Genomic DNA, 14,102 nt, shown 5'->3' on the forward strand with positions numbered 1-14,102 from the left:
ATAGAATGCATATGGGCAGTGGGAAACCGACAAATACAATAAAATCTTTGTGGAGCAGCACCAACAATATCTGATGGAACTATATTTTATTTTTTATATAAACAAATACACTTACTTTGCTGTTTATTAGATACAAAAGCTTATTAAAACCAAGTTAATCTAATTAACTTCAAGAAGGTTACAATATTCAGTTTTTGTTGAAACAGTTTAACATGGTCATTCATAATATGCTGTAGGATTCTTGGATTATAGTTTTAGCTGTAGTTTTCCCTATTATAATAATAAGAAGGGCCAGTTATGCAGTTAACGTAGTCTAAGTACAGCCAGATCTAGTCTTCATGGTCATAGCAATTATCAATGATCAATTATCCACTTTTTCAATTCTGTGTTGGTTAACATTTATCAATGGTGGATGGGCACTGCAGGAAAAAGTCATTATTGTTTAATCCACAAGTTTAACATTGTTTAACTGGCATTTTGTTACTTTTCATGTCTTTTTTTAAGCCAAGCTTTTGTTGTGTCTACAGTGCCACCTCCCCTTTGTCATCTCATCTGTCTCATTCCTTCAGTTCTACTGCTGCTGCTCGGAGCTGAGCTCTGCCCAAAACCGCAGAGAGCAGACTGAGAGCGGAGACTACATAAACACTACAACTATTTTTAAATCCAATAATCTCCCTCCCTGCGTTCTTCAGCTGCACCTGGTTGAGAATCAGTCCGATGACATTCATACTTGGATTCACTCGCCCAAATTATTTTCTGCACTCCCACTACATTTCAACCTTATATGTGTTTAAACATGTAGACCTACCAAAACTAGAGAGAGATTTTAGAAATTTTTAAGACTTTTTAAGGATTAAGTCACCAGGAAATAAGTAGCTGTTCCCACTTTTCATGTAAATGTTTTTAATTAAAATCACTAGACCACCACCACCATTTGAATAAGGTTCTAGTCTCTTACTTGAGAAAAAAGGAAAGAGACAAACACATGTCAGAAGAGAATGTATTGAACAATGATCAGAAAAACTAGAACATCTCAAATTTCTAATGTTGGGTGGATTCTAATGTTGATCACAGCAATTGATTTGTCTCACGATAACCCACACAACAGATGGTGGCAATGAGTCACAGGCTTGATGCATTTACTGCAAACAAGGGAACTAGATACTAGATTGTATTTATTTAATTCCAATCACTTTGCTTATTTAAAATTTGGGTGATCTGGCACAAATATGTTCTATAAGTTTAAATGTATCGAGGTGTAAATAACATCACTAACTAAATGACTAAATGTAAATGTAAACATCAAATCAAAGCTGAAATTCTGGACTTTGGTCTATCTGCTCTTCCAATACTTTTGGAACAGCAGGGTTATTGCTCTGCACAGAATTATGCAGAAATCCTCTTTACCATATGCAAATATCTAAAAAACTTATTAACCACGCCTTGAGATGAAGCCAGAGACCATATTTGACTGGGATTTGATCTAAATTTATCAATAGACAGAAATATATATATGCATAAATATGAATAATCACAAACAATAGATGGTATATTTAAAAATTAAAAATTATAAACAGTTAACAGTAGCGCTGCAGTATTGCATGCATGGTTACAGATCACCTGCACAGCCGTCATAGTCCACCAGGGGGCTGCGGACCACTGGTTAAAAAGTCCTGATGTGGGGTCCTGCATACTAAAGAAAACGAAGGGTTTTGAGGTAGAAGAGAGAAAGAAATGAGACAGAGAAGTAAATATGAAGCTAAAGCCAGCAGATTGTTAGTGTAGTTAAACTAAAAGACAAGAATCGGGAGGTAACAGTCTGATCAGGTCCTTCTCTTACAAAATACGCTTTACAAGAAGCAAATATTATTTCTCAAAATATTATTAAAGTTGGATTCAAATGCAAATTAAATATGACCTGAGATTCCTCAGGTCATATTTAATTCAGGTCATATTCAAATATAAAGGGGCAAGAACTTTGTTTTAATGAGAAGACAAAGAAGTCTGTGTTTGGCTGGTCCAACCATAAGCATTAAGGTTTATGTGAAATCCACTCTGGTATTATTCAGAAAATTGATGAGTCAACTTAATGGTGGATCAAATGAAAGTTGTATGAAAGAAAAATGGTAAAGCAACAGACACATCTACCGAGGTTACTGAAGGGGGTCTGCAAGTTGATGAACGAATGAAGATTGGAAGATTGAAAAACTGCAGTGCACAGTCAAAGAGCTGGAGCTAAATTCTTGTAAGGGAAATATAATCAAAAGGTGACTAGAAATCAAACTGTTCATTATCATTCAAGTCATTATGATCAGGTTTATTAATAGAAGGCAAAAGGCCGAACTACTGAAGCAAAAAAAAAAAAAAAGCTAAAGGGAACTAATGTTTACCTCATGAGCAACTCACCAAAGGGAACACAGACATCTACAGACAAGCACATGGACATGGGAGTGCAGAGTGAGGCTACCTTTGAATGGAACAGGAAATTGAAAAGCAACAATTATGAAAGCCCTTAAGGAACTGGATCTTTATCGAAGAATTATTCACACAAAATGCTCGAAATTGCTCCTTTTTGTGCGGAGCAGGGGCCATGGACAACATGAAGAAAAGTGTCACCAGAAACCCGTCACATCCTGTAGATGAACAATACGCCTGACTGAACATGGGGGACTCCATTGATAAAAACCTAAGTGGTAGACACAATAACACACACACCTATGGACATGTGACAACCAGGAATAAAGTTTTAATATATGAGGAAGTGAATTTGACTCTGAGATTCTTTTTCAGTACCATAAATTGTGATTGCAAGTTTTATCCATGATCCTTATTAATAGTAAAACATGAGCAGAACTAATAAATAAATCAGAAACTGATAACAAATAACAACATGAAATGATTGAAGGAAACAAAACTGTGACAAAATGTATGTTGTGGAGGTATGAAAGGAAAATATTGGTGGAATTATAGGAAAACCACGGTCCATGAGTGAGCAAGCAGAGGCATTAATATGAAAAAAGGTTTGGAAAAGGCTGCTTGTAAAAATGCTGCTGCTTGTAAAAACCTCTATATATAAAACTTTTAATGACAAAAACAAAAGAAACTGAAAAAAAAAACATCAAAAGTAACAGTACGAATGGCACATGATGAATAATAAACAGTGTAGTAAGAAGTGAGACTGCAATTATTGAATTCAATTTTTACTTATATATTGTTTCTTGTTAATGAGGGTCTTTGCTTTTTCGAAGACATTTTTGACAGAAATGATGCAAACAGCTGTTTTAATATTATTAAATAATAATAATAAATCGCCCCTAAAGCACCAGCGGAACATGTTCCGCACGTTGATTTGGCACGTGTTGTTTTTTTTCGCCCGGATGCCCGCCCATTTTTTGTCCGGGCTCAGTTGCCCTTGGTGGCTGGGTGGGGGCCACACCTGGTGGGGTGGGATTTAAAACTTGCTGCCTTCTGCATCCCAACCCAATGATCTACCACTGAGCCAAGGTAGAGCATTGGGACATGATAAACTGAGTTTATCAGCAGCACCGACTGTGGTGAAGTCATTTACATATTAATGTATTTTGTCTTTTCAAACTGGCTTTTTTCCAGAGCAGGTAACATTAGCCAGTCATCCCTTTATATAAGCAATGTGACAGACATCACTTTTCAAACATTAGGCCATTTTTGTTGTCTTCACCAGCAGATTATAACAGTTTTCCAAATGATTATGAAAGTGTTTGTGCCAAGTTAGAACTAGTGGAAGAAATAACCAACACACTAGATAAAAAAGAAAACATTGTGGGAATTTTTGCTGACCTGTAAAGGGCCTTTGAGATCATAGATCATAAAATGCTGTTACATAAATTAGGAAGATAAAGCCCATAAGCTGTTGTACAATCTTGAATACATAGTTCTCTGCCCTTTTGGACGGATTAACTACTATTATTACTTTATTAGTAACAGTTTTACACTACTTATTACAAGGGTGAGTAATATTATTACAGTACTGTTACAGCCCAATGCTGCTTAGAACCAAAGGTATTTCATTGGTATGTGAATGATTTTGGTGGCAAATTGTTTCAATGTAAATCATTTGCAGAGGATAGAGTTTGTTCAGGAACGCAGTGAATATCGTGGAAAAAGAATTGTTGAATAATTTTTTTATACATCACCTATCGTGTAGACATTTGGAGAAACCCTAACGCTAACCCGAGAACCCTCAAGCCATCTGTTTCTCAAATCACAGCTCTGTCTTATCTTATAGACCGTAAAATTGTTCCGATATTACATGAAGAAAAAATGCTACTAGCTTTAGATGCAGCCTACTTGAGGTGTCTCACGTGAGAGAACATCAGTAAAAACAACTAATGACGATACTTCATCAGCAAAGAAAAAAATGATTAGTACAAAGGTCGTGTCATTTTCCTGCCATTTTATACAGCAAACATTTCCTTTGCATTGTGCGAGTTCTGTCTGTCAGCAGAGACGACTGATAAGCAGACAAAAAGTGGGGGATTTTATTTTCATTTCATGAAAATGCTGAGCTTGTGCTCTGTGGCACCTCTAACAACACTTTGGTTAGTTTGTTTTTGAGGACATGCATGTATAATGACAAAACAATGAAAAAATCGTGAACATTGTGGAGAAAATGCACAGTTACCAGCTCATTTACAGCTTGGAACCCAGCCAGTGGATGTGCGTCAGACCAGTACACGTGTGTGTTTGTGTTTTAGCAAAGCTTCTAAAAGGCTGTGGATCAATTTTGAATGTTTTTCTGAATGTGCCAGATCTGTCAAAAAACCTTATTTTCACACCATGTGTCAAATTTCATTATTTGCTTCTGGCAAGCCTCAGTTGTGGAGCTGTCATTATCACCAGGTTTCTCTCAAACACACAGGTGTAATTTGAAATTCTTCTTGCCAAGACTCATGTTTTTTTCAGTTATCCAAGAATCTGGGGGAGTGAGACCAGTGTAAAATGATGCACAAAACATCAATAATTTGCAGTAACAACACTGTGTATCAGGTTTAAATGATCAAACCAAAGAGTTTGAGTGGATGAAGGAGGTGCATTAGTAGTTTTCTATGGTGTGACTGCTCTGCTCTGAAGGCATCACTGGCTGAGGGAGCGTTATTATATTATTATATAGTCACAGTTCATGGTCAAACAACCTGTCTCGGCTTTTGTTTCCAGTCTCCCTCTAGACTGTAAACAATAGAGTCCCAAAATGTATATTATGGCCAAAAGACCATAACCAGTCAATACTGGTTTTGGCCTTGTCCCTCGAGTACAGAAATTCCTCTGGATTCTCTGAATATTTAACTGATATTACAGTACGACCTGTACGTAATGAAATCCCTACATACTTTGCACCTCACCCCGTCCCTTCTTCTGAAAGACTCCGAGATGTTGTTTTTATACCCAGTAATGATACTGACGTGATTCCAACTCACCTCAATAGCTGTGAGATTTCATACATTATACTTAATGTATTTCTATTGTATGTCCCAACTTTTCTGTGTAATGTACATGGAATGTTTACATTATTATATTAATGAGAATGAGGATGTAAAAATGCTTCAATTCATAGGAATAAAAATTATTCAGTGATGTGATCAAAGATGGTCTTGATGATGCTAATAACGACGGCTAAAGCTCATCTGGACTTGCTTCATGTCGTTAGGAGGTAGGACGATGTTAACAGTGATTTTTATTGCATTCGGAGGAGTATGTGGGTAATTTTTCATCCTAGCTGGTAATAATTAAAGCCGCCTACTAATTTTCTTTGAACTGGCTGGTCTTCCTGTACTGTCAGTCCTTTCTGAATAGACATCTTTGTTCTTCAAATTTTAATTAGTGCCTTAATTCTAAAGTATTTCAGCTCATACCTGCTACACATTCTGGGCCAGTGGGTCAGTTTTAGTCTTTTTGTTGAGCTTCTTTCTGTCACCTTCTCTCTCTCTCTCTCTTGTTTGTGGTTGTTCTTTCTCCGGATGTGTAAATTATGTACCTGGTTCTGCTCCTGATCTCTTCGTGTAGTCTCTACTGTTTCCAAGTCCTCCTGGTGAAAGAGTCCTGTCTGTTGGTGTCACCTAGAAGTTGCTCGACATTTTCTCTGATCTTATTTGCAATTAATATCGAAGAAGACTGACAAACGTGATAATTCACATTTTCACAGAAAGATTGTTGATGTTATTTCCAAGAAACATTTTTACCCTTAAAAGTTTGGGTTTAATTCTTAGTTTAATTCAGTGCAATAAATACATTTTTGCTTGTCAAGAAAAGTACATGTTGTACCTTTATTTTATTTGAACTATTTCTTGAAAACGATTACATTTGTGAGGCATCTACAACACACACAGAAACAGACCTGGGTTGACAATTTACTTTTAATAACTACTTTATACATTTGTAAAATAGGATACACATTGCTCTATTGCCTCTGAAACTGCCCTTTCCCTCGGCTTCTCTCTGGCCAGAGCCTCTGTCTTCCTGTCTGTAACTACAGGTCTTTCACCTGAACCTCTGGCACCTGTAGCGGCAGCCAGGTTGGCTGCAGTAACCAGAGGTGGACTAATTACGTGCTGCCCCTGGACGGCAGCATCCATTAACCTGTACCGCTGTTATGTGACGGCCGTCACTACCAGTCTGTACTCTTTTGACCGTAGGGGGGTCCACGAGCTCCTAAAAATAGGATTCAGTCACTAAGCTGTGAAAATGGAACATTCACAGTCCTGCTGCTTGTGCTGACGTCTTACACTTACGTCAGAGATATGTAAATTAGTTGCCAATTTGAGTTGTTTGTTGTGTCTTTCTTTTACCCAATAGATCTGTGTTGTTTGTCTTAGGTTTCCTGTATAATTGGGCAAAGTAGTTTCTCTGGAAAGAATGTCAGCAGTGCTCTCTGCATGTATTTGTCCTGTTAACTGTTTATCTTGGCCTTACTTGGCCTGCTTGGCACCAAAGACAGGAAAGAGTTGACAAAACGAAAGGATAAACTCAAATTAGAGACTCCATAATATATATTCTTATTCAATGTAACACTTTGACAGACTTATAATTAATTATAGACATTTGTTATGGTCATTGTATTTGACAAAACCTTAGAACCACCTCTTTATAAAATACCATCCAGTATGACTCCAACATCCACTATGACCTTAAAAATAAACAAAGGAAATGTATCACCTGAGTGACAGTTCTCAGGTTAAAAACTAAGAAATTATAACTGACAGAGCTGCTGTATTAGATTTTATTAACATTTTTCAAAATCCATCTTTAATTTTAGCCAAGATTCCTCTCTGTCCTTCAGCAGCTGTTTAGCTATTTATATAATATTTGCAGTATTTATAGGCACTTAGTCCAATTGGATAGAGGTCTAGAGTATCCCTTAGCCATTTTTTAAATATGTTACCTGCCCTACAAAATGCTGGACCATTGTAAGCGGATTATCAGAGAAGCGTATACATTTTCCCGCAAAGCTCCACACGGAACCTGATTCTAATGGGATTCACTTCTAGTCTAGCAGCCGACTTTGAAAAGAGAAAAAACAAAGTACAAGGGCACCATGGTGTCATATTTCACTTAATGCACATGTTTAAAAGTAACAACCTGGGCTTTTTAAAGATTTGGATGAGCTCAACAGATGCTGTGTCCTGCTACGTTACTTCTACATAACTATCTTCTCAACAGTAAGCTTTGAATTAATAAATCCTCTAAACAACATCTGAATCAGAAGAAACCTTCTTGGGACAGCTCTCAAAACACAGAGGTCCTGAAGTGTGTTAAAAGGGACAGACAAATTGCTAAATTGACGAATAAAAACAAATTTGAGGATGGAGCACAATTTCTGTACGGCCCTGAAAGGTGTCAAATCTCTGGTCGCAATTCAGGAAAACAAGATGTGTTGTTACATAGCTGATGTTACACTTGATGTGCATAAGTGTTATTATGAAGTATCTGAGTTCTGGACAGGGTGTAACATAAAAACAGATGAGCTACCCAAAAGATTTCAGTCTTTGAAGTCTTCATTACAGACAAACACCTGAGAAGCTGTTATAAATAAGTGTAATGTCTTTCATGTATCTTTTAGTCTTTGGAATAACAGAAGGATTCCACACTTTGAAAGAGTCTATTGTGGCTCCAGTACCTAAAGCTACATCACTAAACGATTACCACCATGTAATAATGAAAGCTTCTGTAGAAAATTTTAACTTTAAAACACTGAATCTTCCGTTTACTTAAACAGCATGATCTTTTATATTTAGCTTTGAGGCATTTAGAAGATACCAGTAAACATGCAAGTCTGCTTTTTTTTTTATTGATTTCTCTTTCTCATCCTTCAACTGCATTCAGCCAATTGTCCTTAAATATTGACTGTAGTCAAAGTTTACCATAGATTCTAACCTTGTTTGCTAGTTAATTGATTTCTGAGAACAGAGAGACAATGTGAAAGGTTGTCTGTTTTATGTTCAATAGCGTGTCCTCAGGGCTGTGTCCTTTCTTCACTTTCATTTGTCTTGTCAGAGTTCTTACAAAGACAGGTGTGTCATTACCTTGGCAGATGAATGAGAGTCTGTGTTCTGCACAATAAGGAACAAAGCCATGGCCTAGTTGCAGAAGAATGGGCACGTTCTTTTTTACGGATGTTCATTGATGTCGATTGTTGTCTGGTGGTAGACTATTTCTAATCATATTCCTACTATGATTAAAGACGAGTATCTGCAGTTGAGCAGGACAAATACTAGATTGGATAATAAACCTGGCCGTGAGACCAACAGGGCTTCCTGTTCCAGGAAGCTCAAAAGATTTACTGTTGACTAGTCTTTGCTGCTTTTTTTTTTTTACTGAGCCAAGATTAATATTTGCTATTAACGCCTGACAATCTCTGTATGTAAAACAAAAAGCTAATAAGAGAAACTGTAACTATGTGCTGGAACATACATTTAAATGAACTTGGACACCTGTGTCAGGTTAAACCACCGCCCCAACATCCAGTAACATCACGACAGAAGTTCAGTTTTCCTACAGGTGATCCTGACACATTTCCTTTTCCTGTAGCTAAGTAACAAAGAAACATAAACAAAACAAAACAAACAAAAAATATATATTGATCCCCGGCTCCTCCTTGAGCAAGACACTGAACCCCTGAAGTGCAGAGCATTTACCAAACATAAAATCCACACAAACTAAAATGTTTCTCGATGGAACAAAGCAGGGCAAAATTACAACAGCATACATTTAATTCACAAACACACCGTAAAATATCCATTCATCCATTATCTCACTCACTTATTCTGTTCTGGGGGTGGAGCCCTTCCCTGGACAGGTCTCCAGTCTGTCTCAGGGCCAACAAGCAGACACAAACATAGACAACCATTCACACTTACATTGGCACCTACAGGCAATTCATACTCACCAACTGACGGGACTGTGGGAGGAAACTCACACAAGCAAACTCTGGACAGACATGCTGCATCCGGTCGGGGATGCAAACCCATGACCTTCTAGCTGTGAGTGAGCTGGGCCAGCTCTGCCCACCATAAAATATATTAAGAGTAAACATATATGGAAATGATCATAAAACCCAGAATTAGTTGATATGTACTGAATGTAAATGTGCAGTTTTATGTGTGTTTTATGAGACTTGAGGACAGAGATTCAAAGGAAAACGTAGGTTTGTTGAGCAGTGATTTTAAAAACATTGGTCTGTCCCCCTGCCCCCAGTCACAAAGCAATAAATTATATAATAAGAGTGAGTCACCTTTGTCTCAGTACAGTACACGTTGGTGATGAGGCTGAGGATGAGTGGTTATAATTGAGTGTCTTTAGGAGGAAACCGGGAAACCTTCCCCTCACCATGAGGACACACATCAGAGACACACATGCACACTGTCTCTGAAAAGCTAGAACCTACAGACTAATACAGGAAGTTCATTTTTTTCTGGTTTTGTTCTTTTAATTGGTAATTTAATTTGTAAAGTCACCTCTTCTACTCTTCGTTCCATGTCATTTTCCTCATTCATCAACTCTTCAAAGTTCTCCTTCCATCTTCCCGTCACACTCCTGGCACCTGTCAATACATTTCCATGCTTATCTTTAACCACCCTAACCTGCCGCACATCCTTCACCAGCTCTATCTCTCTGCCTCGCCAACCTGGACAAATCCATCCAAATCTCTTCATCTTCCTCACCACCAGAGTCATTTTACACACCACCATCCTGTGTTGTCTGGCTACACTCTCCCCAACCAAAACTTTACAGTCAGTGGTCTCTTTCAGATTACAACATTTGCATGGTTGTATGGTTTATTTATTTCTATGGAAATTTCAGTTATGTCAAAAAGTCTCTCTGTATTTCAACAAAGACCTTGTACCAAAGCACAACAAAGTGTTTCCATTATAAGACCAACTATACATTCCATCTTTGCAGTAATGTCACTACTGCAAATATAATAGCATCAACAATACTGGAAAAACAAGCTGCTTCAAGCGCCAAGAAAACTAAATAAAATGAGTGTGACAGAGTGAACAATATATGCAATTCTGAGAAAGACTAAGGTCAACTGTGCTCGAGGGACATGTGGATGTCCTGAGGGGGACCTCAGGATGCTGTGAATAGCATGACATAAAAGACAGTACTTGTGATTGCGAGTAATGACAATAGATGATGCCCATTGAATTAATTTATTCAGCCCAAACTGCACGAGCTGCATCCTCCATCGGTGTGTGAGTGTGTGCGATTGTGAGTGTGAATGGGAAGCAGTGTAACGCTCTTTGGGTACCAATAGGTAGAAAAGTGCTTCAGAAGTGCAGATCATTAATACCACCTGGTGGTCTTAATGTTGTGTTGGACAGGGGTCAGCATGGACACTCATTATGACATCGTCTACAGCTACACAATACATTTTTCCTGACTGTACATGATGATTCATGATTTACTGCTGCTGCTGCTGCTCCTGCTGCTGCCACAGCTGATGGACTATAGAGAAGTGTTAGTCCATACTGTCCTTGTCTTTGACACAGTGTAAGAGAATTTTTCAGCTCTGTTGTCATTTTTAAAACTCACCATCTCCTTGTTATTCTTTGCCACAGTTCAATCTGATTTAAAATCATAAATAACATGTGAGGATGACACAAGGCAGAACTACTCCTTCATGTGTAGAATTGTTGTATTGCCTGAGAGTTTCTTATGAAAACCTTTTGGACCTTTTTACTTCATGATAACCTTGTATTTTTCGTGCCAAATGATGCATAATATCTGTTCATCCTAACGTTTTATCTTAAGGTAACAAGGTTCTCAAAGTGATTGACATCAGAAAGAAGAAGACCGGATCAGCGATTGATGATTTCTATATTTTATATTTTTTTAAAAGGTCACCCAGTGATAAATACCTGAACCAACTTTCATTTCATGTAGACGTTAAACTTAAATCTTTGTGATTTTGCTGAAATTCATTTTCACTCAGCTGTCAGTTTTAGGTTCACAAATGTCAGTCTAATCCAACAGTCAGTCAACTTCAGTAAATCCTAAAGGTGAAAACTGCTGACAAAAATTGTACCATAATGTAATTTAATTTTTCTAAAATAGATTAAATAGAACTGATATCAAAAAAGAATAATTTAAGCACAAATATCAAAGTCAAAGTTTCACTATTAGTACTGGTATCAAAAATATTTTATCAATATGCAGTTTACGGAACAATTAACAATGAATATTAAATACAATTCTCAATTAGAAACACCACAGTACTGTTTACCATGTGCTACTTTAAAGCTTTCAAAATGCAGATGTCATTACTGTATTTTTCTAGTAAAATGTTTTACTGATTTTTTTTTTACTGACTAAAAAGCTGTGTGTTATTATGTGGGACCAGCGGTGCTGTACTGAATTTGCAGAGACAATCCATAGCGGGCTCTGTACTTTTTTTTATTCAGAAGCACAGACGTCAATGGAACACACAGTGGGGATTACGTCTGGCAATTTCTATTCACTTTGAAAAATTTCTCATTGTTGTAGACTGCATTATTTTTAAGAACATTGGGGCCAAATGAAGTTTCACATGAAAGGTAATTTATGGGTGTATAATCATTTTGCTCTCTGAGATAACTGAATAAGTCACAACTCTGTTGAAAGAGGACATGATCACAAAACTTTTTAACTGAGAATGTATTTCACAAAGATGATGCACTTTGACACAGATGTAATTTTGTGGACTGTCCTTTGCATTGCTACACTAAACATATTTTTTAGATATTTAGACTTAGATATTTTTTTCACAGTACATAGTTTTGTTCAACATTATTGTATTTTAACTGTAATATAAAGAGCCAAAGTCATTTAGTCATGTGGTTGGATCCGGTGATTGTGGAGGCCACTTTGGCAGATTTTACAGGATTGTATGAATTTGTGTTAGTTGTTGTGAACACAACATCACAAAATCCTGGAAGGACTAAATAGTGATGTTTTATGAAATGATGCAAACTTTTAAAAACTGTAGTGGATGCAGAAAAATCACCTTTTTAATGTGTCCAGAAAAAAAAAGGTTACAGATAATATAATATTTCCTACAATTTCTCTCCATCATTTTGGCAAAGCTATCAAAACTAATTTGACATTTTTCCACAACAAATTATTTGAACTGTGCATCATAAAGGAATTTTTCAGTCTAAATGCAGTAAAATGTGCAAAAAGGGGATAGATATGAATAAATGATTTGCCAGGTGAAACTTTATATTCACCTGTGGGGTATTTACCAAATCAAACAAGAGATGTGCTGGAAGATTCATGATTAGAGTGGCTAATGACAAACAGATTCATAGATCTTGAGCACATCAGAATTACAAGAATTTCAAAACATGGAGGGACTTAGTTAGGCAAAAAATATACAAGGGCCACAGCCTGTTCAAGGAAGAGTAAGAAAGGACTATTTTAGAGAGTTTAGCTTTGTTTTTCTACACTTAGGCATAGACACAAGGACACAATTGTTGAAGGTTGGAGCAGTCCTATGAAAGACTGATATCATCTGCTTACGATGTGCTGACTAATGTCAAAGCTCTTTAATTTGTGCAGCACAAAAAAGGCTTTGTTGTGATTTTTTCGAAATTCTTGTCCAAATGCTTTAAAAAGGTGAAGGCTTGCTCATGTCACCACATCATTAGTTACAGTCATGAACCATGTGAGTGCATTAACCGAGGACGCTGACTGCCTTGGAATGACAAGGATTCTCAAGGACCTGCCCCCATTTATGGGTCAACACTTTGTTTCACTGGAGACTTTAAAATTACTACTAAAAGGGCAATTTTGTATAAATTGTTCGACAAGGTTGCAAAGTTATTCAAATTAATCAACACCCAGTGCTGAATACGCTACCTAATACTTGGGAAAAACCACATATGTTTGCCTGTTAGAATTTTTTTCCAATTACAAAAAGCATTGTCCATAAGCCTCTGGAACCAGTCCATTAGCTCCAAGAGACGCTGTTTTTTTTTAACCCTACTATAGGGTTATATTTCATCATTCAGATGATAACTCTGCATATGCCTCTTGGGCTTTACCCTTAAAGACATTAGCATTGAGATGTGGCCTTCATCCTGCCATTCCTGAAATCACAGAACAGGGTAAAGAGGAAGAAATGAGAACATTAAACTGTAATTACAGTAAGGCTAATTGATGCTTCACTAGACAGATGGAGTGTGGACTTGAAATGCAGACTAAAATCATTTGAGTGAAATAATCCCCTCGCAGATATCATTATCTAAAAATGTTCTAAAAACAGCAGAAAAAAATAAGCTTAAACAGCTGCCTGAGAATCATCACATTGTAAGTTCTGCTTCGTATCCTAGAAAATGAATGTGTGAATGTGAATGTGTTTACCAAATTCCATGGCAATCCATTCATTAGCAAGGTGAGTGAAAGAGTTGCATCAATTGTCCGACATGAGCCTTTCGCACGGCTGAAAATCAATAAAGTGCTGAAAATTCCCCATGGGCAGGATGCAGCCCCGTCCTGCTGTTTAAACCACATACGCTTTCTCTGAAAAGAGTTTCAGTCTCTGGCAACAACCATCTGCTCCTGAGAGTGAGAGCACTAAGACCTCTTAA

This window comes from Channa argus, chromosome 11 (assembly GCF_033026475.1).
Source record: "Channa argus isolate prfri chromosome 11, Channa argus male v1.0, whole genome shotgun sequence".
NCBI lineage: Eukaryota > Metazoa > Chordata > Actinopteri > Anabantiformes > Channidae > Channa > Channa argus.